The sequence below is a fragment of the Trachypithecus francoisi genome, unplaced genomic scaffold (assembly GCF_009764315.1).
Source record: "Trachypithecus francoisi isolate TF-2019V2 unplaced genomic scaffold, Tfra_2.0 Contig01474, whole genome shotgun sequence".
Classification (NCBI taxonomy): domain Eukaryota; kingdom Metazoa; phylum Chordata; class Mammalia; order Primates; family Cercopithecidae; genus Trachypithecus; species Trachypithecus francoisi.
Window position 1 is genome coordinate 21149882 of NW_022681435.1, and position 22032 is coordinate 21171913.

The 22032-nt window shown below is 39.9% G+C and overlaps 1 protein-coding gene across 2 annotated transcripts in view; it reads left to right on the forward strand.

Annotated features, from left to right (window-relative positions):
- Positions 1-22032, forward strand: part of ZNF407 (zinc finger protein 407) — a 467858-nt gene that overhangs the window by 330690 nt on the left and 115136 nt on the right. The gene's annotated exons all lie outside the window — the stretch shown is intronic.

Here is a 22032-nt window from a genome sequence, read left to right on the forward strand (position 1 = left end):
TTTGGACATTTTGCTCCCATGATATAAGATTGATAAAGAAAAGTGAAAGGTGCTTTAGGAAGGCACCCCCGAGCATATGACCTGTGTAGAGCGTCTGGAAATTTCTTCCACAGCCATATTGTTTCTGTTTGAGAGTCTGGGCAAGATCTAGAAAGCAGCATTGAGTCAATTCCATTTTATTCTAGATAATTGACCAGATCATACATGGTAACAACTATTTTATACAAGCAATCACTATTTGCCAGATATTAGGCTGTTTTTAAGAGTATAATTTAATTTTCAGAACAATCTTATGCTACCATTAGTTTTAATTTAATGGTATGGTAGGAAAAATGAGGTAAAATGACCGACTGAAACTTCAAAGACTAGCACTAGAGTTTGAAGCCAGCCTTTGGTTTCTGTATAACCACTATTATGCTACTATTTTATGCTAGATAATTGACAGTGTTATATGTGCTGCTTGGATGAAATGTCACCATCCCAAAAGTATTTTATCAGTCAGGGTTCGATCACAGAAGCAGAACCACTTTGAGTGATGTAGAATAAGGGATTTATTGTAGGGATGAGACCTTTCATAACTGTGAGAGTTAAAACCTTAAAAGTGGTTATAATGGAATGAATTCAGTTTTATGTATGAAAACCCACTTTAAACCAAGAAGTTTTAAATATGTCTACCACATTTTAGACGTATCACATGTTGGATTTTCTTAGCAAAATACAATTCTTTGATCACCAAGTAAGTGATCAGTTAGATCAAAGACCAAATTCTGAACATTTAAGTTTTAAAAATGTAATATATAACCAGATTTGAATCAATCATTAAAATTTCACAGATATCTTTCTGCTCTTAAATATATACCATGGGAAAAGGTGGTGTCTCTAGTTAAGATTATACTTGGTAGATCTGGAAATGCTCTATATTCCACAATACCCCTGGCTCACATGTGATATTATTATCATCTGCATAATGCTCATATTCAGGATTTTTGCAGCTGTGTTTCATGAATAGATTGTCATTTGAATTCATTACCTCTTTTTTTACCAATTCCAGAGCATTATGCTTATGAGTAGGCCCCATCAAATTCAGAATTCTTACATTGCTCCTTTGGCTTCTTTTAGAACATTTGACCTTATTTAAGACCTTCTTTTGTCCATATAGTCATCATAATTGTCTTGATATGTCTTTCCGCATATTAGGGGGATCTCATGCCAACATCATGCTCTGAGCACGAATTGGTTACCTCTGTATTTAGGGCCATTATAGTAACCAAGTTTTTATCATATACTGGTGAAAAATCTAAAATGTAGACTTTCTGTATCTGCTACTTTTGGGTGAATTTCCAGGTAGTATTTATTAGAGTGATCTTTCCACCTATTTCTTGACTCTGACTGTGATATTAACCTTTTGTAATTAAGATGCTCTGTCTCTTTGACACATAGTGTACCCGTTTAGATCGTCTTAATTTTTTTTTTTTTTATCTCCAACCATTTTTTAAAATTTTATCCATTTACTCATGTACCACTTCGTTGGTGCCTTTCAAATGCTAAATGCTGTCCCATTTATCCTTAGTAACCATGCTGAATTTTTCTGTCCTTTTTAATATTTAGGTTTTATTGGATGAATGTAGATTGCACCTTCTCTAACTGTGTCTTAAATAATTGCCACTTAAGGGAATTAAGAACTACAAGGGAAGGAAAATGCTGACCCATAGACTAAAGCAGAGGGAGAAAACGTTCCCACTGGGTCCAATTTTCTAAGAAGGACCATCAGGATAGTGGCTAGGGCCTGAAATTATGGTCGGAATGACCTCTAGAAAATGGTCTGTTCACAGAGGAACTTGCCTGTGTTTGCAGAAAGCAAATAGGGATAGGTAGCAGTCACCCCAGTGAAGACAGACAGCTCGTTCCCTTGTCCTTGGTTAGGTTATAAAAGCTCAAGAAGAGAAAACAGTCATTAAGAGCATAGAGATGGAGTTGACATTGCAGGGTAAGACATAATCCAAGGTATGAGGAGACCTTTTGGATTCAGAAGGAGAGGGTAATAAAGTATCTTAAATTCTAAAGATGGATTTTTTGATCACGTGTATTTATTATTTTAGGACATGATTTCTATTGCTTGTGATATGTATTCCTTTATCTAAACATGCATATCTACAGTATCCTCTAGACATTTACATTCCACTTTACTCTTACTTTGTTTTGTATTCTGAAATCTCAAGAATAGATATATTGAAATATTACCCCTGAAATACAAGAAAATTGATCCTCATTATTTTAGTGAAGTCTTTATATATTGACAAGTAATCACTATGTTTTCTGTTTAGAAACAAAATGTAACGATTAAATTTTTATATATGAATATATTCAGCAGTTCCATAATCTGAGATCAGAAGTGAAATATAAAAATTTATAACACATAAACAGATAACAGTATTAATCTGTATTCCTTATATAGAGAAACCTCCTTTCAAACTGATTTTTTAAAAGACGGATCTGAATAGGCAATTTAAAATGCAGACTCCAAAAGTATATGCAGAAATGCTGAACCTCATTAGTTGCCACTAGGTCAAAACAGTGAGATGCCCATTTTTATCAACTGACAGAAACCTAAAAGGTTGACAGTACCCATTGATTAAGCCTATGGAGGAAAATTGGAACTCTTGATATATTAAATGCAAGCTTTTCTATGTATTCTACAGTGTGTTGCTTTTTGTAATCAAAAGAGAAAATAACAAATGCTATTAAAACTATTCTCAAGACCTCACTGATAGAAATTAAGGAAATAGACCTGCTCTTTTCCAGTTATATTGAGATTTCTAGCATGGTATGGCAGAAAGAACAATTGTCTTACGATGAGATAAACCCAATTTTGAACCAATTCTGACACTTTCTTGCTGTATGATCTTGGGAAGTTTATGCACCATGTCTCAGTTTTAGCTTTTTGAGGTAGAAAATGGATATAAAAACCTTTCTTGGTCATGGATTTCATGAGAATTAGCTTATTAAGTTACATATGAAGTCTCTGCCACAGTACCTTTCAAATAGTACCTGCCCATTAAGTAATCAACTTTTATGAAAGATTCCGAGGATTAGGAGAAACAAGTAGGTTGACTTGTTCCATGTAGGGATCAGCTGATGGACAGCACATGTGTGATTGCCGTCCTTGTGGGAGCTTGTTGTAGCCAGAGAGGTAGACATTGTATGGGAGCCACCAGTAGAGCATGTGAGAGCAGAGATGACACCTACTTGAGGCCACAGTCACTTAGGATCAAACATAACAGAATAGGAGCTTGGTGGGGGAGCTGAGGGCATGGAAAAGCCTGCCCGGGGAAGGAGCATGCAGCTGAGACCTGAGGGACTTGTCTGGGCACTGGGGCAGGGCTGGCCCAGGAGGACTTTGCTGGCCATTAGTATTCTCTGGGGAGGAAGCTGGGCCCAGGAACCAAGGTTCTGTGCAGCTAGAGGGAGGGAGACACCAGAGGAGGCTGACACACTCAGAGTTAATAGGGGCCAGACTTGAAAGGTATGTTGAGGATTTTGAACCAAGAAGAAGGGGAAAGCAGTGAAGATTGCTAGCAGAGGAGCAACATGGTAAGATTTGTGTCACTCTCTAGCTTTGTGCCTTGGCAAAATGTTTAACTTTCCTATGCCTCTGTTTCCTCAAAAACACTGAAGTCATAAATCCCACTTTGCGGAGCTGCTGTGGAGAAAGTGAAGGACGCTTCTCTGCTCCTGTCTGCAGCACACAGGTAACTTGGTGAAGGATCGCTGCCTCCCTCACCTGGATCCTTTATTCACCTCGGCCCCCTGAGCCAACCCCAGGTGGCACTGCGGAACCCTGTGGGTGGGCAGGGGGTGGAGGGGGAGCTCACAGTTCTTAGGTGTACTGCTCTGTTTTCTTTGGTTGTTTGTTCTGTAATTGGGGTGATAGAACAATGCATGTAAAGTGAACTTGCTTTCTTTGTAGACGCTTACACAGATATCCCCTTTGTTAGCTCAGGGTGACCTAACAAACATGTGGAAAGGTGGGGTGAGTACCCTAAGTGAATCCCAGCAGCAGAACCAGGCCCATAGCCTTGCCCTGCTGCCATCCCTCTGATTCTGTCATGACTGCTTGACTCAAGGCTTTCCTGTTGGAGCAGCTTCCTCCCATTGCCACAAAACTGACATCCAGTGGTTTCTGTAATGTACTTAGCAATGACAAAGGACTTTGACTGATTCCCTCATGGCCTGCTGATCCAGATGCTGGATTTCTTGCCCAGTTATTTGAGAGTGTCTGAAGTCAGTGTAGCATGTGCATGTCACCACTCTTTTCCTGTGCTCCCCGGCCTCCTGCTCACTCTCCCTTGGCTATTTGGGCCATGCTGCAGGAGGGGCATACTGGGTGAGCACATTTGCTGCACAGGAACCTGCTTTCATGTAGCTCCAGCATGTAGTAGGTTTTCTCACTGATGGTTTATTAACTGAAGGATCATGATATTCCAGGCATGGAGCAAAAAGCAAAAACACATGCACTCAAAACACATAATGTACTGTAATGGGTTGCTAAGCAAATATTTGAATATAGCGTGTCAAGTCTAAATAGGATTGTACTAAATCAGAGTTGCTCAGAATGGGCTTAACATGGGCTCAGCATGTATGTTATTCCTGCTTCAGGTAGCAAATGGAGTTGCTGGGTCCCTCTTCGTTTCTTTCCTGTGCCTGATAGTGCCAATATAGAGCTGCAGAGAAATGCTTTAGTAGGAGAGGATACTTAGCTTTGAGACTGAAGTCTCCAAAATAAAGGAAAAACTTTCCCAACAACGATGATGATGTTATTCATTGAGGATTGTTTTATTCCTTCATGTAAGAGTTGACAAAGGTATTCTAGGGCTCGAGTTATTTCCCACCTCATATACAGATTCTCCATATTCTCAGTGACTTCTGCAGGATGGCAGGATCATGTTAGAATAAAATCTGTTAGCCTAAAAACAGACGACCTTCACTTCCCGACTGGGATGCCCCACGCGTGGGTTGAAGATCACTGTGGTGTGGATCTGATGGCTGGATTAACTGCTGTGCCCTCGTTAAATTAGGTCCTGTGTGAAAGTTCTTTGCCAACCATTTAGTGCCATGCATTTCTAAGGTATTATTAATATAAACTAGAGAAAAGGAACTTGTGACTCTTATGTCCACCACAAACTTTTTTTGCACAAATCTCCCCTGCAACAGGGAAAGTGGGCTTTTGAAGCTGTGAAGGGAGCTGCAGTCTCACAGGTGCTCGTTATCAGAGAAAAGTGAAGATCATCAGACTTGGCTGTAGGAGGTCTTCTTTATCTTGGATGATCTAGCAAGATTTTATATTTCTTCTGTTTGTTTTCTATCTGAGCTAACAATTGGTGCCAAACATGGAGGGAAGGCTGGGAAAGATACCTATCCCAGCATAACTTGGAATCAGAGAGCATAAACAGGAAACCCAGTCTTGATGCGAATCAAGCGTGACTAGAGAACAGAAACCCAAGACTTTCCCTATTTCGACTGCTTTGTAAGAAATCTTTTTAATCTTTCTGACCTGAAGTTTAAATTTTTTTTTTTTTTTTTTTTTGAGACGGAGTCTTGCTCTGTCACCCAGGCTGGAGTGCAGTGGCCGGATCTCAGCTCACTGCAAGCTCCGCCTCCCGGGTTTACGCCATTCTCCTGCCTCAGCCTCCCGAGTAGCTGGGACTACAGGCGCCCGCCACCTCGCCCGGCTAGTTTTTTGTATTTTTAGTAGAGACGGGGTTTCACCGTGTTAGCCAGGATGGTCTCGATCTCCTGACCTCGTGATCCGCCCGTCTCGGCCTCCCAAAGTGCTGGGATTACAGGCTTGAGCCACCGCGCCTGGCCCTGAAGTTTAAATTGTAAAGATGTTTGTCATTTCGGGGCCTCTAGCATGTTTTGATAGGGACCTGCCGGTCCACGGGGAGGCTCAAGCCCTGAGTCTGTCTGCCCTGGTGCCCATCTGGGCGCTTCCTCTCCATGCTTATCTGGCAGTCATGCTTCCACCCACAAAGCCTCAGTCCTCTCCATGCTTATCTGGCAGTCATGCTTCCACCCACAAAGCCTCAGTCCTCTCCATGCTTATCTGGCAGTCATGCTTCCACCCACAAAGCCTCAGTGGGGACCAGATACTCATTAATGGACTTGGATGATGTGCATGTGTTTCTCATCTCCAACATCTTATGAGAATCCACTTCTTTTTGAGGAATGAAAAAGTGTTAGATCATATTGAAAGATCCATATTATTGTGTTTTAATGTTTTTACTCTATCTCCAAAGCCGTTCACTATAAAAATTACCAGACCTAATCGTTAATATTTATTAAAAAGTTGATTCATAAGAGTTATTTCTACCGAAAAATCCTTTTTTTTTTTTTTTGAGATGGAGTCTCGCTCTGTCGCCCAGGCTGGAGTGCAATGGCACGATCTTGACTCACTGCAACCTCTGCCTCCCGGGTTCAAGCATTCTCCTGCCTCAGCCTCCCAAGTAACTGGGGCTACAGGCTCATGCCACCACACCTGGCTAATTTTTTGTATTTTTAGTAGAGACGGGGTCTCACCATGGTAGCCAGGATGGTCTCAATCTCCTGACCTCGTGATCCACCTGCCTTGGCCTCCCAAAGTGCTGAGATTACAGGCGTGAGCCACCATGCCCAGCCAAAAAATCCATTTTTTAAATTTACAGCCCAAAGAGATACAACTAATGCATTGTTATTTTCCTGAGAGTTCTGATTCTTCTTAGGCTGACATTATGTTAATAGTGATTTTAGCACATGGCAGTTCTCTTTCTTACAGCTGTTACTTTATGTATGAAGCATTTATTTTCCATCTGAAGGATGAGTTATTTGTCTGAATTGCTGCCCTATTGAGATTTCACAGTTTTTTGTTTTTTGTTTTTTTTTTAAGTTCTGGTACATGTGCACAACGAAGAACAGAAAACCGGTTATCACAGTATTTTTGAAGGGAACTGGACCGTAAAACACAGTTTGTTTGTCACCCATAAGGCATAGAAATGCATATACTGAAAAGAGATTGCAAATACAGATAGACATTGCTATTTAAATTACCAGGCTTAAGATATTAAGAGTTTAGTTATGTATTTACATCATTAGTTGATCAATATGTTAGACTGTTTGGTGAAATTTTGTCACAGCTGCCAAGCTAAAAACTAATGTTGGAAGAACCACGTCATGGACTATTTACCGTGAAGTAACCAGAATGAAGCCCTTAGTGTGTCGATTGTCGTAGTTCCAAACCTACAGTCTGTTCTCTTGCTGTGTACAGTATGTACCACGTGGAACAGGAGCCCAATAATTGGGGCCCTGAGGATGGCGTGGGATTAGCGTTGAAGAGTCAGTATTACAGTGACTGTATGGAAAGTTTCCCAGCACAAAGTGACATTCTCATTCTACTGAACAGTTTTCCCCTTCAAATTTCTACGAAATTATACTAGATTGTACCTGTATCTCATCCAGAAGAATGTGGATTGCTATCAGAAATCAACTAGGGTGTTATCATGAAATAATATTTCCCCCCTTCTTAGTTAGCATGTCACCTGAAGTTTAAAAGTGGATTATATATAATCCATCTAATTATATGAGGCGCCTGTAGAAATGTGTTTACTGTTTAGTTCTTTTGATTAAAGTGCTGCTTGATATTTACATCCCACCAAAGGCACCTACTCAAAATGTATGTAAGCTTACTAGCCTTTATGTACTTACAGGAAATAAAATCTGTGACTAATTTTTTTAATTTAAAAAGTCTGTTAATTTACACTGATTTCTAATTTGTCTTGGATTCCTTAGCTGAGAAATACAGTTCATCACTGACTGTTCTATTACCTGACAGCAGTTGATAAAGTATCCATGCACAAAGTGTCAGAAAAGGTTAATATTTATTGATTTTTATGGTGCTACAACCAGTGTAGTTTTGCCATCAAAGATGTATGGCCACCAGCAATGGAATCTGTAGAATTGCAGGATGCACACTGGATTTTATTCTAACCTATGCCAGTATTCTAGATTTTTTTTTAAATGACAGATGTTTAACTACAAAAAGCTCTAAATGTGCAGCGATTCTGAACCTGTGACTTGAATTCAGTATTTTAATATGAAACACAAGAACAGCACTTAAAAACTAAAAATTCGTCCTTGCTTTGCAGACAGCAATCACATTTAGCTTTTTCTTCCACTTAACTGTATGCTGTTGATCTGAATAGATGTGCAAGCAAGTGATAGTAGAGATTATGAACAATAAAGGGCTTGCATCTTTGTTAAAAAAGTATATAATTAGCAGAGAAGGGGGAAAGCCTCTGTTTACTTTTAAAGGAGTTCCAAAGAAACAGTTTGAGAGCCACGTCAATATTCAAATATATGCAAACAAAAAATCTCAGGGCCTAGAATCATGCATTCATTCCCTGGTTGCAGACTGGGGATAGAAGTGAGGAATGTGCATTTTGTTGTTGGTGTTGATTTCCACCTGTATTTCCCTGACAGAAATGTGCTCCTTGGTTTACCCATAACAGCCAGCGGCGACTGCTATGCATTTGCTTGCCTGAATATACCCACTGTTTGCATTAGTTGCCTATTTCCAGTAGTTAACAGGTGAAATAAGACAGTTTATGAATTACTTTTTGAACCCGGATAGAAGTACATTGAAACCTGTGTCCTTGCCTTTAACACCCTAGACTTGTCAGTGTGAATCAGAACTAAAACTGTCCACCTGCATTTGAGATTTTTAAAAGTGGGAGCCGTACTTTGTTTCTGCAAAAGATCTAATGAAAATTCTTATGCTAAAAAAAAAATCTATTTGGACCAGCAGAATGGATTGTCGTGTGTCCTAGAAATATATTTTAGATTACTTTTTGTCTGTATCACATTTTTCAGTTGATGTTTCTTCCAGCAATCTGTGCTGGTTTTTGTTTTTCCCTCCCTTACAGACAACTCGCCCATTTTATTGTGCTTATTTAGAGAAAAGACAGAGTTTGGCTTCTCGAGAGGGAGCATACATTGCCTGGAAAACTACTCTCAGAGCTGAAATTTTGTTTTAATATGTGGCAGCTAGAATTCTAAAATCGAAAAAATAAAATTCCTGAACCATGTTTTAAAAGCCTTTGACAGTATGAAATATTTTCTCTAAAGATTCATTTTCTCCTGATTTTATTTTATTTACAATTTTTTAAAAATTTCTTCAGAAATATCAGTGTCAAATGAGCCTAATTCTTTATATATATATATATATCTGTTTTCTTGATCTTTAATAAGTCTGTCCTTAATTTTTTTCTTTTCTTTCCTCTTATCTAGGCAAGCTTGGTCTCATACAATAACATAGTAATTAGAAGTCTTTCTTAAGGAACGTTTCAAATGCTCTCTAGCACTAGTGTTTTTCATTTCAGTACAACCTGGTTTTTGCAGTGTCCTAACCTCAAAGCTGTCTCCCCGACGTCTTCCCTGATCACCCTTAAAACTGTGGGTGAAAACTAAGTGACACACCCCCATAACGCTGCATTTAAATACTGCTGCCTTAGCCATTCATTGCTGCCCATAGCACCGTCACCGCCAAAGTAGTCATTACCTCAGTTCTAAGTGATGTCTCAAGGTGGTTTTATGAGATTATGAATTAATTTATCATATATGTAAGCTGTACTATCTAGAGGTACATAACAGAAAAGCAATGAATTACACATGCAAGAAAAACATTTTATATAATAAACCAAAGTGGAAAAAGAACCATTTTAAACCATTTACTCCAATTTAGAGAATCATTTTCAGGTTTGTGACTAACAGTATGATTGAATATGGAATTTTCCAATTCCACAAAGCGAGATTTCCTGTGAGAATCAGGGAGGTTGTGTGATTCTAATAACTGTGGCATTTATTCTCCGCCCCGTCCCCAGGAAAAACTCACCACATTTTTTGCAGCACTCTTTCTGTGCTTTGAGATACTCTCTTTGTGCATGTTTGATTTGATTTTTGTAATCAAATTAACCCCTTTAAAATGTACTTTATTTTGTAAATTGTTAAAAAAATGTGAATCACAGGGGAGAAAATATTTTGACCACACTTTACAGTGATTCATTTGTCTGTTTACTTTGTGCATGCTTTAGTTCAAAATCAAACAATTATAATTGGAAAACATTAATGTATACTTTAGAACAATTATATTTTTCTTTATTTCTTCCTTTCTTAGATTGAAACTGAAAACTGACCGTGATTTGAATGATTTGGTTTGCATTAAAAATTAAATATAAGAAAAAACTAAACATAAATGTAGCAGATAAAAAACAGATTTTTTAAAGTAAATATAATAACAAAATATCTTGGGAAACAATGACTAAAATAACATGACAGTCATAAGCTTTATCTTTGAACAGCTGATCCATGTTGCTCTCTTTGAGGATGTGACCGTTTCAATACATTTTAATGAATTCCTTTTAGATGAGTTTAATCATTTGAAGTGATAGCCTTTTTGGTTAGTACCATCAGAGTTCTCAAATAACATTTTTTTTAATTGAAAAAAAGCATTTTTCTTTTGGTCATCGAAGTGAGGGTTAGTAGCCTGTGTGGTTTATCGTGTCAGTTTGACTAGTAGAAGAAACAGGTCATTGTGGAGGAACGTGACAGATGACCACCTCCTGTTCCACACCAGACTGTGCTGAAACCATTCAGTTAACCACGAAATTACCTTATTTTTTTCCTCCTTTTTATTTGCATTATCTTAGAAAAGGGACAAAAGCAATTTTGTGTGGTTTTCTAACAAGCCCCTTTAAGTAGTTTGCTTTTTTACCCCAGTGAATAGTATTACCTAATTTTAGCTGAAATGATTCCTGGTTTCATTTGACCTGGGAGAAATAAAAATATTATGAAGTAAGAGGGCCCGAGTTCATGATGTTTTCCATGCCACCTGCAGCTGAGCTGCTGCTTACTTGCACCTAAATTGGGAATTTCAAAGCATCATTTTTGGTAGTGCTGAATTTGGCAGGGTACATAAAGAACTTCAGTGGAGTGGGATGTGAAATGGCATCATTTAAATTAAAAAATAAATTTTAAGACGTGAAAGTAACGGAAGCTCAAGTCAGGCTGCAGCAGCAAAATGCAGGTTCCAGCGCACACTGAGCGCCTGCCAGAGAACAAAACAACGGCTGCTCTCTCCCCTCGGAGGGAGGAGGCGTCGCACTAGCGTCCCAGGTACTGGTGCTGTCATCCTGGCAACGGTGCCAAGATCAGAGTCAGCCCCACTCACTGATAAAAGCCCCATACAGACAAACAGGTAGGCAGGACCCGTGCGTGTAGCCCACCATTTTCCTTCGATGAAAGTGAAGCGCTAAGCCTCTGTCTTTCAAAGAACAGTGGGCTTTCTCCCTGTGCCTTTTGTTTCTACTTACTTCCTCTCATTTCTTTTCTCCATTTCTTATGACCTCTCAACCCCCCTCTCCTTTTTATTGTCTTTTACACAAGAACACCAAAAAGTGCTGTAAATTCACACCTTCAAAACCAAGGGTCAAAGAGAAAATGACTTCAGAGGTAGAATAATTAAGCATCAAACACAACAGCAGAACCCGGGATACTTCTCTCTGAGCCTTCAGTGGGCAGGAGCCTGTGGGAAGTAGGAGCTGCCGATCACCATTTGAAAGAAGGCATCTGGTTCTCTTATGGAGGCTGCTCTTCTGTTCTGCTTGCTGCTTCTGTTGGCTTCTGTTGCTTTAACTACTCAGAAGAGCACATTCTTTTCATCATCCTTTGTCCAGCAATTGTCTTTAATGGGAGCTTTTGCTCAGTAGCTGCTTTTTTCACTTTATGTGCCATGAGAGTATCATATCTTACTGTTATTTATTCTAAGCTGCTGCTCGTTAATACACGTTGTCCACTGACATTCACCTGCGCTTAGTCTTCATTACTTAGACTGCTCAGTCTGTTTGTAAAACAACATGTTCCAGATTGCTAGTTTTTAGCTGACTTTTCCCCTCATCTCTTACACAAAGCTCCGTGTAAAGACAATAAGTATCCATAGACATCACCTTTGCAGTTTCGATTCCGTGGAAATCATTAGTTCTGAATTCTAATGTAGTAAATGTTGAATCCCCGACACTACCAAGTTAATGTATCATTTTTACGTGTGATTCTGAAATATTTTTATCTGTATTAAAAATTGTATTTCTTAAAAAAATAATTTTGTCTCATCACATCCTTATGGCATCAATCCTAAGGAAAGATCAAGTTTGCCTTTTAGGAGAGAGAGGACATATATTTCAGAAAATATGCTGGGCGTTTAAAATAAACTTGTCTAAGAATGCTATGTAGAAATACAGATAACTAATTAGAAATTACAGAAAACAACAGTTAGAATGTCTGGCCTTAAAATAAGATTTCAAATTAGAGTTAATGTATTCCAAAAATAAAAGTCAGAAGTAAAGAAAAAATACTAGACCTTTTAAGGTGTTTTATGTAAAGGTTTCATTTCAGTATGCAAATTAGCACGCTAGTATGTAAAAGTAAAGGACAATCTAAAGCTTGGGAAGCAAACTGTGGAAAAATCAAGGAAGTCTACAGCCAGCCGTGGTGTCCACTTACAAAACAAATGGAAAAGAACTCGAAGAAAGCTAGAAATGGAATTGTGTGGCGAATAGGGCAAGAAAATTTGAGATAGTACAGAAGAAACTATTTATGATATTTTCATTAGGTACATTTCTTTCTGACAAACACACATTTGAAATAAATATTTATAATGAATGGTTGGAAATTTGTAAAAAGTAGAGGCATATGAGCAAATGAAAAGCCCTTCGGACTATGAGCTAGTGGGTCTGGAACCCAGGCTTTTTGCTCATGGTCAGGATTCAGGGGAATCACTTAACCTCACTGTACTTAAGTTCCCTTGAATACAAAATGAAAGAAACAACTTTATATTGATGGATGAGTTTGCTGGCTCTTCCTGCTTTCATACACGATAATTCTGTAAAATTACAAATAATGCTAGATCACAACCCAGTCTCCGGGAGTCTCTTTCATGGTTTTCATTTGTTCACATCTTTGAGATGATGAGGAAAGCAAAATCCCTGTCACTAAAATATCAGTACTCTTCTGAAAGTGTGCCCACACGTTTGAGGGAATTAGAGGGAGGGTTTTTTAAATTCCCAGGTTAAGAAGACCCGATGTAGACAAGTAAAGAACAAAGCCTGACTCCTTAAAGGTTATTTTTTACAGGAGATTGGGAGTGCTTCTGTGGATAAGCAGTGGTATTCCCTGCTGCTCAAAAGATGGCATGACTCTGCCGAGGTGCCACAGCCTCTGGACCTCTCTGAAATAGGAAGGTCAACACAGGGGCAGGCACTCTCAGACCACAGCCCAAACGCACAGTCTGTTTGACATGACCTTGGATTCAATTCAGAGAATTAAAATATTCAAGAAACAGCAATACTGATAGGTTCTTGAATAGGCTGATGGCTCCAGATGACCATCCTAACTAATGCTGCCTTCCCAGTAGCAGTAGAAGAGTGTTTGAGGCCAAATGGGAAGTGGGTGGTGGAAGCACTGAATGGTCATGAGACATCCGCCAAACGCCAGCTGCATACAGCAGGCAGGAGGACAGTGCTCCAGAGTCCTCTTCAGAAGCCGGTGGTGCCCAAGAAGGATTGATGGACAGCGATCTTGGAAATGTCCAGCTCGTGTCTTCCAAAGCTGCCTGCTGCCGGTCCAAATGCTTCAATATGTGGCTGCAAGAAAACGATTTAACTGGAACTTCCTTGATACCTACCTACCACCTTTAATGCTTACATATTTTAAAATAGTAAGCAATTAGGTAATTCACAAGATGGAAAAATCAGTGCAGTCTTAGTAGGTCCTCAATGAATTGTGGCTCTTGTTTTCATTATTTCTGCTGCTCACATAGAGGTCAGTACCCTCTTGAACAGTAGTGTAGACCTTATTTAGAAGTCTCATTTATCAAGGTATGAAAACTTAAAGCAGGGCTGAGGTAGAAGAAAAGTGTTGTTTTGATGCTGAATTCCTCTTAGCCAAGGAAGGAGAAAGTTTGGGTCACTTGATAAAAGTGTTCTATCCTTACAGATAGCTAAAAATCGTGTTTGTTTTAATCTTCAACAACATCATTATGATAACATTGCGCCTTTTCTAAATGAAAGCTTCTATGGGGCATTTTACTGCCTCTCTGTTTTGCTGTGTGTTAAGAAGCTTTGGAATTAAGTTCTCTCTAAACCCAGGGAGGTCTCCCATTTTCTTGCTAATGGGAATACTCCCAACACACATGCTTCATGCTCTCTCACCTGACTCTCCAGGGTTTTCGTACTTTTAACAGGATATGGTTTTTAATGAGGCTTCTAGAAGCTTTAGAAAATTCTTTAATGATTTTGTTTTGACCTTTTGCTACTGCCTTTACTGGGACTGAATTGATTGTCTCAAATGAAAATTTGCTGCCACAGTTTGGGTTTTAGTATTTTCACATGCAACTTTTTTTTCCTTTTCTTGATTCTGGAATGGGCACCTATTAAATATTACAATGAAGAATAATAGTCTTAGTTCCCTTCATGTGGTAACAGGACAGCACACAAGAGTCTAAATAACTTCTCTGTTTCGACCATTACTACTGTGATACCCCCAGTGCCTCCAAATGTTCAAACGTACTGAACTTTACTTTTTTCTCTGTGATACAGACATCTGAAATAGATGTAAGCAGGACATGTTCACTGCACCAATCACTTGTAAACAGTGGAAATCCCCACAAGGCAATGAGAAGGGAAGGCAGGATTAACAAAGGCGTGCCCTTGGTGTGGGGCCAAGCCCTTCACCTTCTCTCCTCCCTGTTCTTGGTTCCTGACTCATTTAGTCAACATCGTCCCTCTGTTGATTTGCGTACACTGTTTTGCACAGAGATCTTGTAGGAAATTGGCAGACTGCAGAACACTGAGCCTGAGTCCTCAGTACGTTCATGTTGACACTTCTGCCTCTCATTGCCTCATTTTCTCATTGATTGCGTGCCTTTGACTCACTGCTTTCCCGCTTCTTCCTCGATCATCATCATAGCTTGCCTAGATTACTTAACTACCAGAAAATAACCTTAAATGCGGCATTTTTATTTCAAAATTATTTTATTTCCTCTGTTGTTGGGCTTCATATTTGCAGATTTATTCCATCTTTATGTGTAGTTTTTAATCTAAATTATTAACTTTGATTCATTTTCATAGTCTGTGTTTTCTTTATGGGTATTAAGTTTTAGGAATAACTTTCTAAATGAAAAGTAAAATAAGACAATTTCTAAGATTATCATTTTTGGAATATTTAACAGATACACCATAGTTAATTGGAGAATAAGACTATCATACAGAACAGGATCTGACCAAAAAAACCAGTAATTCTAGGAAACTTCTCATCATACTTCATAGAGCAGATGAAAACATACTAAGTTAGAAATTAGAAAATACATACCAAATAGTGATCCCTGGCACAACTCTATGAAGTATTGCTAGAATAACTGCAAAGGTGTTGCAAGCAGTTTTCTCAGCTTCTGTCATTCAAAAGTAAGACCCTTGCCCCTTATTACTAATGAGGCTTCAACAGTTATTGATCAGGAGCCTGGGAGGCAAGGAGAAGAAAATACTTGGTTATTGCAAAGCAGTGACTAACTCATTAAAAATAAAAGGACTAGATAACTTAGCAGTGAATTTCCTCAAATTTTTTATACTCTCTGTGAACCTCTGGTAGCTAATGAGTATCTTGCAGTTGGCCTGTGATGGGCACTGTGCTCTGTGCCGTCCCTGATATTATCCCTTTAATCCCAGCTACAGCCACTGGTGCTGCGCTGTCATGCTCACGGAGAAGCCTGTGGGCACAGGGAGTTGAGGAACTGGCCCAAGTTACACACCTGTTTACTACCAAATACTTGTCCAGCGCTTTCTGGGTAGCAGCCACTGTTCTAGATCCTGCAGACAGAGGCTAACCCTCAGGGAAAGATAGATGATAAGCAAATAAACTAATAACTGTGCATGAAAATGCCGTGTTGGGAAAAGAGGCAGAAAGAGGAAGACAACCAGAGAGAGTGGGAGCAGGGAGGGGCTGGACGATTGTGCATTCAAGGTTAGGGAAAATCTCTCTTAAGAATATGACTTTGAAAAAACAGTTTTATTGAGGTATAATTAACGTAAAATAAATTGCACATATTTAAAGCGTACGGTGTGATCTGTTTTGACAGAAGTATAAACCCTTGAAACTATAGCCACATTTAAAATAATGAACACCTCCCATTTCTCCCAGAAGTTGTGAGGAAATGGCAGATATCTGAATGAAGGGAAGGCCAGGGCCGTGAAAATATCTTGGGAAGAGCACTGCCTGGAATGGCCAATGGAACACGAGGCAAACATGGACTTGGCATGGCCGTTGGTGATGGAGCAGTGTGAGTGGAATGGAATACGCTCGATTGGGCTTGGAGTGAGGAAAGAAGTAAGGTAGACCAGAGAGGGAATGTAGAGATGTTTCTTCTGACTCAGATGGAAAGCCATAGAATGATTGTGAGCAAGAGAGGAGCCTACATTGATTTGTTTTTTTGCAAAAAGTCACTCTGACTTCTGGGTGGAGAAAGGACTGCGTGGAAATGCGATGGTCTTGGCAAGAGATAGTGATCACTTGAATGATGGTAGTGGAGGTGATGCAAAGCGGTTGGATTCGGGATGTCCTTGTCAAGGAGACATTCCTTGAGAGCTGGGGTCCGTCCAGGCTGTCTGACTCCTCAGCCTGTGCTCTCGTCAGCTTGGCATGCCGCCTTCTGTGGTGGATAAAGACCATCAGTGTTCCAGGACAAGCCACCAACGCCTTCATGTGTAGATTTTGTTATCTGTTTTTTCTACTTTAATTTGGTGGCTTTGTACATCTGCCATATGTGTCTGCTTATGTTGTATCATGGCCATCTTTTCTCTGCAGGCATCCTTAGTCTCCTTAACTTGAATTTTTTTAAACTTCCCGAGTGCTAATTTCCTTGTATTATATTTCGTTCCTGATAGACATGCAGCTTCCTTGAGGAGGAGCTCCCCGCCTCTGTGTCCTGCCCCACACTCCGTAACTCTTAGCTGGGCTTCGTTTAGAGAGGAGCTTTTCAACTCTTGTTAGATGTCCTAAATTGTACTGAATGGAAAATATGGAAATATAGTTGCATATAGAAATAGATAGGATTTGTTTCACTTCTCCTGGCAATATGACCACAGTGTAGACTACTACCTTTTACAGGCTGGCTGCAGGCAGCCCCTTACTCTGATGTCATTGTGGAGACTGGAAATTTGTTTTTGATAGGCTTCACCGCACCAGCAGGAATCTAGTTCATTAGGGCACTGTGGCTGGGCTGCTTTATTCTGGGAGAAAAGTTGAGACTCTAATGGGAGGCTAGAAAAAATGAAAGATAGGCTCAAAGTAAGGAGAAAAAGGGAGAGTGTATGTTTTGTGTGTGTGTGTCCACGTGAATGCACGTGGACACACTTTTACTTACCCACATAAATGTATTTTACACAGATTTTACTCATTGTGGTACCTCAATTGACTTAATTTCTATTGAGTTTTCCAATATTAATATGTTCAATATTTTATAACAAAATTTAATGCTTTCTAAAGGGAAAGAGGCCAGTCTCAATATTTAATGCCAATTAGAAAAGCCTGTTTTGATCATTTGGCTCACTTAAAATAATTTCAAAAGCCAACTTACCCAGAAAGAGTTATTTGGGGAGAAACAGACACAATGTTACTTCTGAATAATTATTTTAAAAATAGATACTTGTATTACTGTGATCTCTTTGTATACTATTGTTAATACATATCTTTATATCATAAATAACTATGTGATTAAATAGCTATCTGATTATGTCAATACAGATATTATATTAAGCTTGTCTCCTTCCACTTAGGATATAAAGTAAAAAATGTTGGGCAAAGGAGAAAATAATACGAAAGTTTTCATTGTTGTTTATTAGGAAATCAGCCCTTTAAGAAAGACTGGCATTATAACCGTGCAATAATGATTAATATTTTACTTAATGAAGCTACTCTTAAATTTTTTTTCAAGTGTTCTATAGCCTAATTTTATCATTTGTTACTAAGCAGTGAAATTATACTGGATTAGATGTCACTACTTTTATATAACCCACATATTTTTATATTTAAGTTTTAGGTTAGGAGTGTATGAAACCAGGACACACAGCGAAGGGGTGTTCCTAAGCCATTGTCCAATCCGATGGCTAACCTTAGCCATTGTCCAATCTGATGGCTAACCTTAGCCAATTCCAGCCGCCAGGGAACTTCATCAGCACCATCATCGCCATCCTTTCAGAGTGACCATTCTAGTCCAGTACTTGACAAAGGAAATAAATGACATTATCAGCAGGGAAAATAAGGACAGGCATCACTGGATATATCCATTCTAAATGGAGCCCCAAATATTGTAATTCAGTTTAATTCTGAAGGGGTTGTATGTTACAAGCCAGTCGTGCAGTCTAGAGATGCCATTGATAACAGTGGTGTTGGAAGAGTGATAGTGCAGAGATAAGGACCTAAGTGTGGATCTCAGGAAGTCAGTGTTCGAGGTGAGAGGAAGGAGTGAGTGAATCCAGTTAGGAGTTTGCAACCCTGAGGGTAATGCTGAGGGGCCGTTTAGGGTCATTTAGGGAAGGTCTAAGCTGCAGACGTTGTGGGGACCACAAGTCCAGAGGAACTGGAGATAAACTAAAGGAGAGTGTTTACACAGGCACATCTGGGGGAGCCCGTGGGTCAGAAATCTGGTATATTTGGAGAGAGGAGTTTAATTCCGGGGCATGGGGTAAATTTGGTGCCAGTAGAGAAGGGACCTGGGAATTGAGAGAGTTCAACCTAGACTTGGTAGAGGACATAGCAGAAGTCACAGGAAAAGTTGTAAACCCCAGAATCAGAGTTTAAGGATGAGCCAGTAGCCAACAGGGAGATGAATCAGGAAAATAACTGATACACGGAATGGATGTAGGTTAATCAGTTTTCTCACCTTAGCACAATCAGTACGTCAGTATTTCTTTACTCCAAAGAAAGTATTATTCTTCATAAGAGCTACATTGTGATGTACTGGGTAAGGAGAAATAAAAGGTTAAGTCCTGTTGCAAACTTTTCAGTGAAATAATATTCCAAATACCCCAAGTAACCCTTTTTTCCAAGGTGGTAATAACTAAGTGGGTACCCAAGTCACATCAAGTCTCAGGACCTGACCAGCAGCAGATTTCTGGATGTGCGCATTCTCGACGCATCTTCTGATGCTTGTGAGGTCAGGGAAAGGACTTCGTCAGGCTCGGCCAGCCAACCTCTCTCCCTGCACACACGGTTCTCGTGTTCCTATCTGTCCATGCTGGCAGAGTCCACAGGAGACCATCAGTGGCAAGGCCATACTTTTTTGTACATTACATGATTCCTACTTCAAAAGGCTCTAACTTAAGGAAGTTCATCTATAGGTTGAGCCAAAATATTCTCCCTTGTAACTTGCCTTGTTCCTGGTTCTTTTTTCTTTAGTTGATCATTAGAAGTCAAATTCCTATTTTAAAGTATCCACCCCTTTTAATTCATCTTGAAAAGTTACTTCTTTCCTAAACTTCAGCACAAAAATGAATCCCCAGCCTCCAGCTTAATCCAGTTATAGAGGTTCGTTGTTTATCACATTGAATAGCTTTTTAGTGTCCTCCTGTCTGTGTCACATCCCCACTTCCTCATCGCATCCAGCTCTCCGTCCTGTTTGCATTCCTCCTGACACCTACCAGCCTGTCCTTGCTGGTCTCGGTGTGGCCCACATGTGCCAGCAGCAGAGACCCTGCTCTTGACGACCTCTATTCCAAGGGGATAATAAGGTTTTGGGCAGCCATTCTGTTTTATGGGTTTATATGGAACTTCATATGCTAAAATTTCTTCGTCCTTCTTCCCCAAACTGTACTCATTTTGTTTTTAAACCAAAATATAAGACTGCCGTTGTCTCTCTCAAATTTCATGAGCTCCTTTGTCATTTTTCCATTCTAATGTACACACACTGTGTCCTGACATAATATGTGCAGCAAGCGTTACATTGCTGCTGATGTTGAGATGAAAGCTGGTATCAGTGGGTGTCGCTGTGATGTGATTCATGGAGAGTGGTGAATTTCGTCTGGGTTGGTTTCATGGAGGAGAGGCGTGTTGAGCCGTGACTGGAAGGCAGGAAGGAATATGTCTGGGAGAAGGATGGGCTGCTGGGATGGATGTAGTATCTTGTCCAGGGCTTCCATGGCAGGACGGTGTGATCTCATCTGCCTTCTCAGCATTGGTCTTCAGGTTGCAGTTCTTGAAACATGATTTTGTCAATAGCTAGGGAGAATCTGAATAAGTCATAATCACTAAATTTTGTGAGATAATTACATAAATCAGTGTTTTTCCTTTAAATTGAGAAATATTGTCAAGCAGACTGGGATACTCATGTCAGCAGTCAACACATTTTCTTTTAGAAAAGCTACTTGTGAAGCCAAGTTATAATCAGAATGTTGTTTTACTGAGTTTAAAACCAAAAGAGAGTAAGTGAGTTGAACTTAAGAGACAGTCCTGACTCCGATAGCCTGGGCCATAACCTATAGCTTTAGACCCCACCCAGTAGCCTGGGACTATGGACGTGGGACTCCAGGATGCCTCCTACCCTGAGTGCACCTGAAGGTTGCCTTTTCTGATGCCCTGTGGGTTGTCATTCTTCGCTTTCCCTATCCTAGAATCATGTCAGTTCTACCGTGGGGGCAGCCGGCACGGTCAGCCCACGCCCCTCAGCCAACCGTGAGTCAGCCCCGTCACCCTCTCCCTAGGCAGATGCTTCACTCGAGGCCAGCTTATTTGGGAGGTGTTGCATTTTTTAATTACATTAACTTACGGGGGTTTTTGGAATAATTCACTCTCTTCTCTCTGTTATCTTCCTAATGGAGCATTCTAGATGAGGGATTGAATTTTGAAATTGTTCTAAGGAATGAACAGGGGAGGGTTACAATCTGTTATTCTTAATAGAGATTGGGAACTTGGAAATGTCAGTTTGTGTAAACATAAAGATATTTATGTAGTAAGTATCTAATTAGTGAATTCCCTGGATGTCAGCATTGACAGTTCCTATTTTATTCACTGAATAATTTCAAGGTAAGTTCTATCATGAGAGGAAGGTAGGTAGACGGCGCCATAACGGGAAGCTCTTTACAGACTGGGCGGGGATTTTAAAACTCTCCGAGCCTGTTTTCTTTCCATAGAATGTGTTTTGGTACAGATCTTCAAGGTGTAATGAGGTCACGTTTGTAAAGCGCCACCTCTGGCATATGCTGTGCACTCAGCAGGCGGCAGCCCTCCAGGGTAAGAGTACTCCTAGGGGAAAGTGATGCCAGGGTAAGAGTACTCCTAGGGGAAAGGGATGATTTGTGTTTTTCAATGAAGAGTTCAGAATGCCCTTCCCACCTCTGCTTCCTTGTCACCTGGCAGAGGAACACATGTTTTAAGATGAGCTAAAGCCATTGCCTGTTTTTTGAAGCCTTCTAGGAACTGCTCAGGTATTTGTGAACTCCTCCCTTGTTTGGAGAACCATAACCCGTGTCTCACTTAACACTGTGAAGTGGTCTAAAAATGTCGGTCTTCACCTACTAGACTGTGGACATCTTTGAGTATTCATTCCTTCATTCTTTCATTATGTATTAAGGTCCTTATTATAGGTGAGGCTGATGTAAATGCCTGCAATAAAACAGTGGAAAAGATCAGCAAAAGGGAGCACTATCATCGTTGTCATCATTTATTGAGTGTGGGTTAGGGATGTCAGAAAACACAAAGAAATGCATTAGAAGGTTGTTTAAGATAAAGGTTAACTGTTCTAAAGGCAAGAAAGCACAATTTACGTCTCAGGGTTGCGGGGAGATTATTTTGAGTTGCCTCCTCACAGTGGGGCTCTCGAGGAGGGAGCCCCTGAGCTACATTGGCCATGATGAGGAGCCCGTCATGTGCACACCTGAGCTGCATTGGGTTTGATGAGGAGCC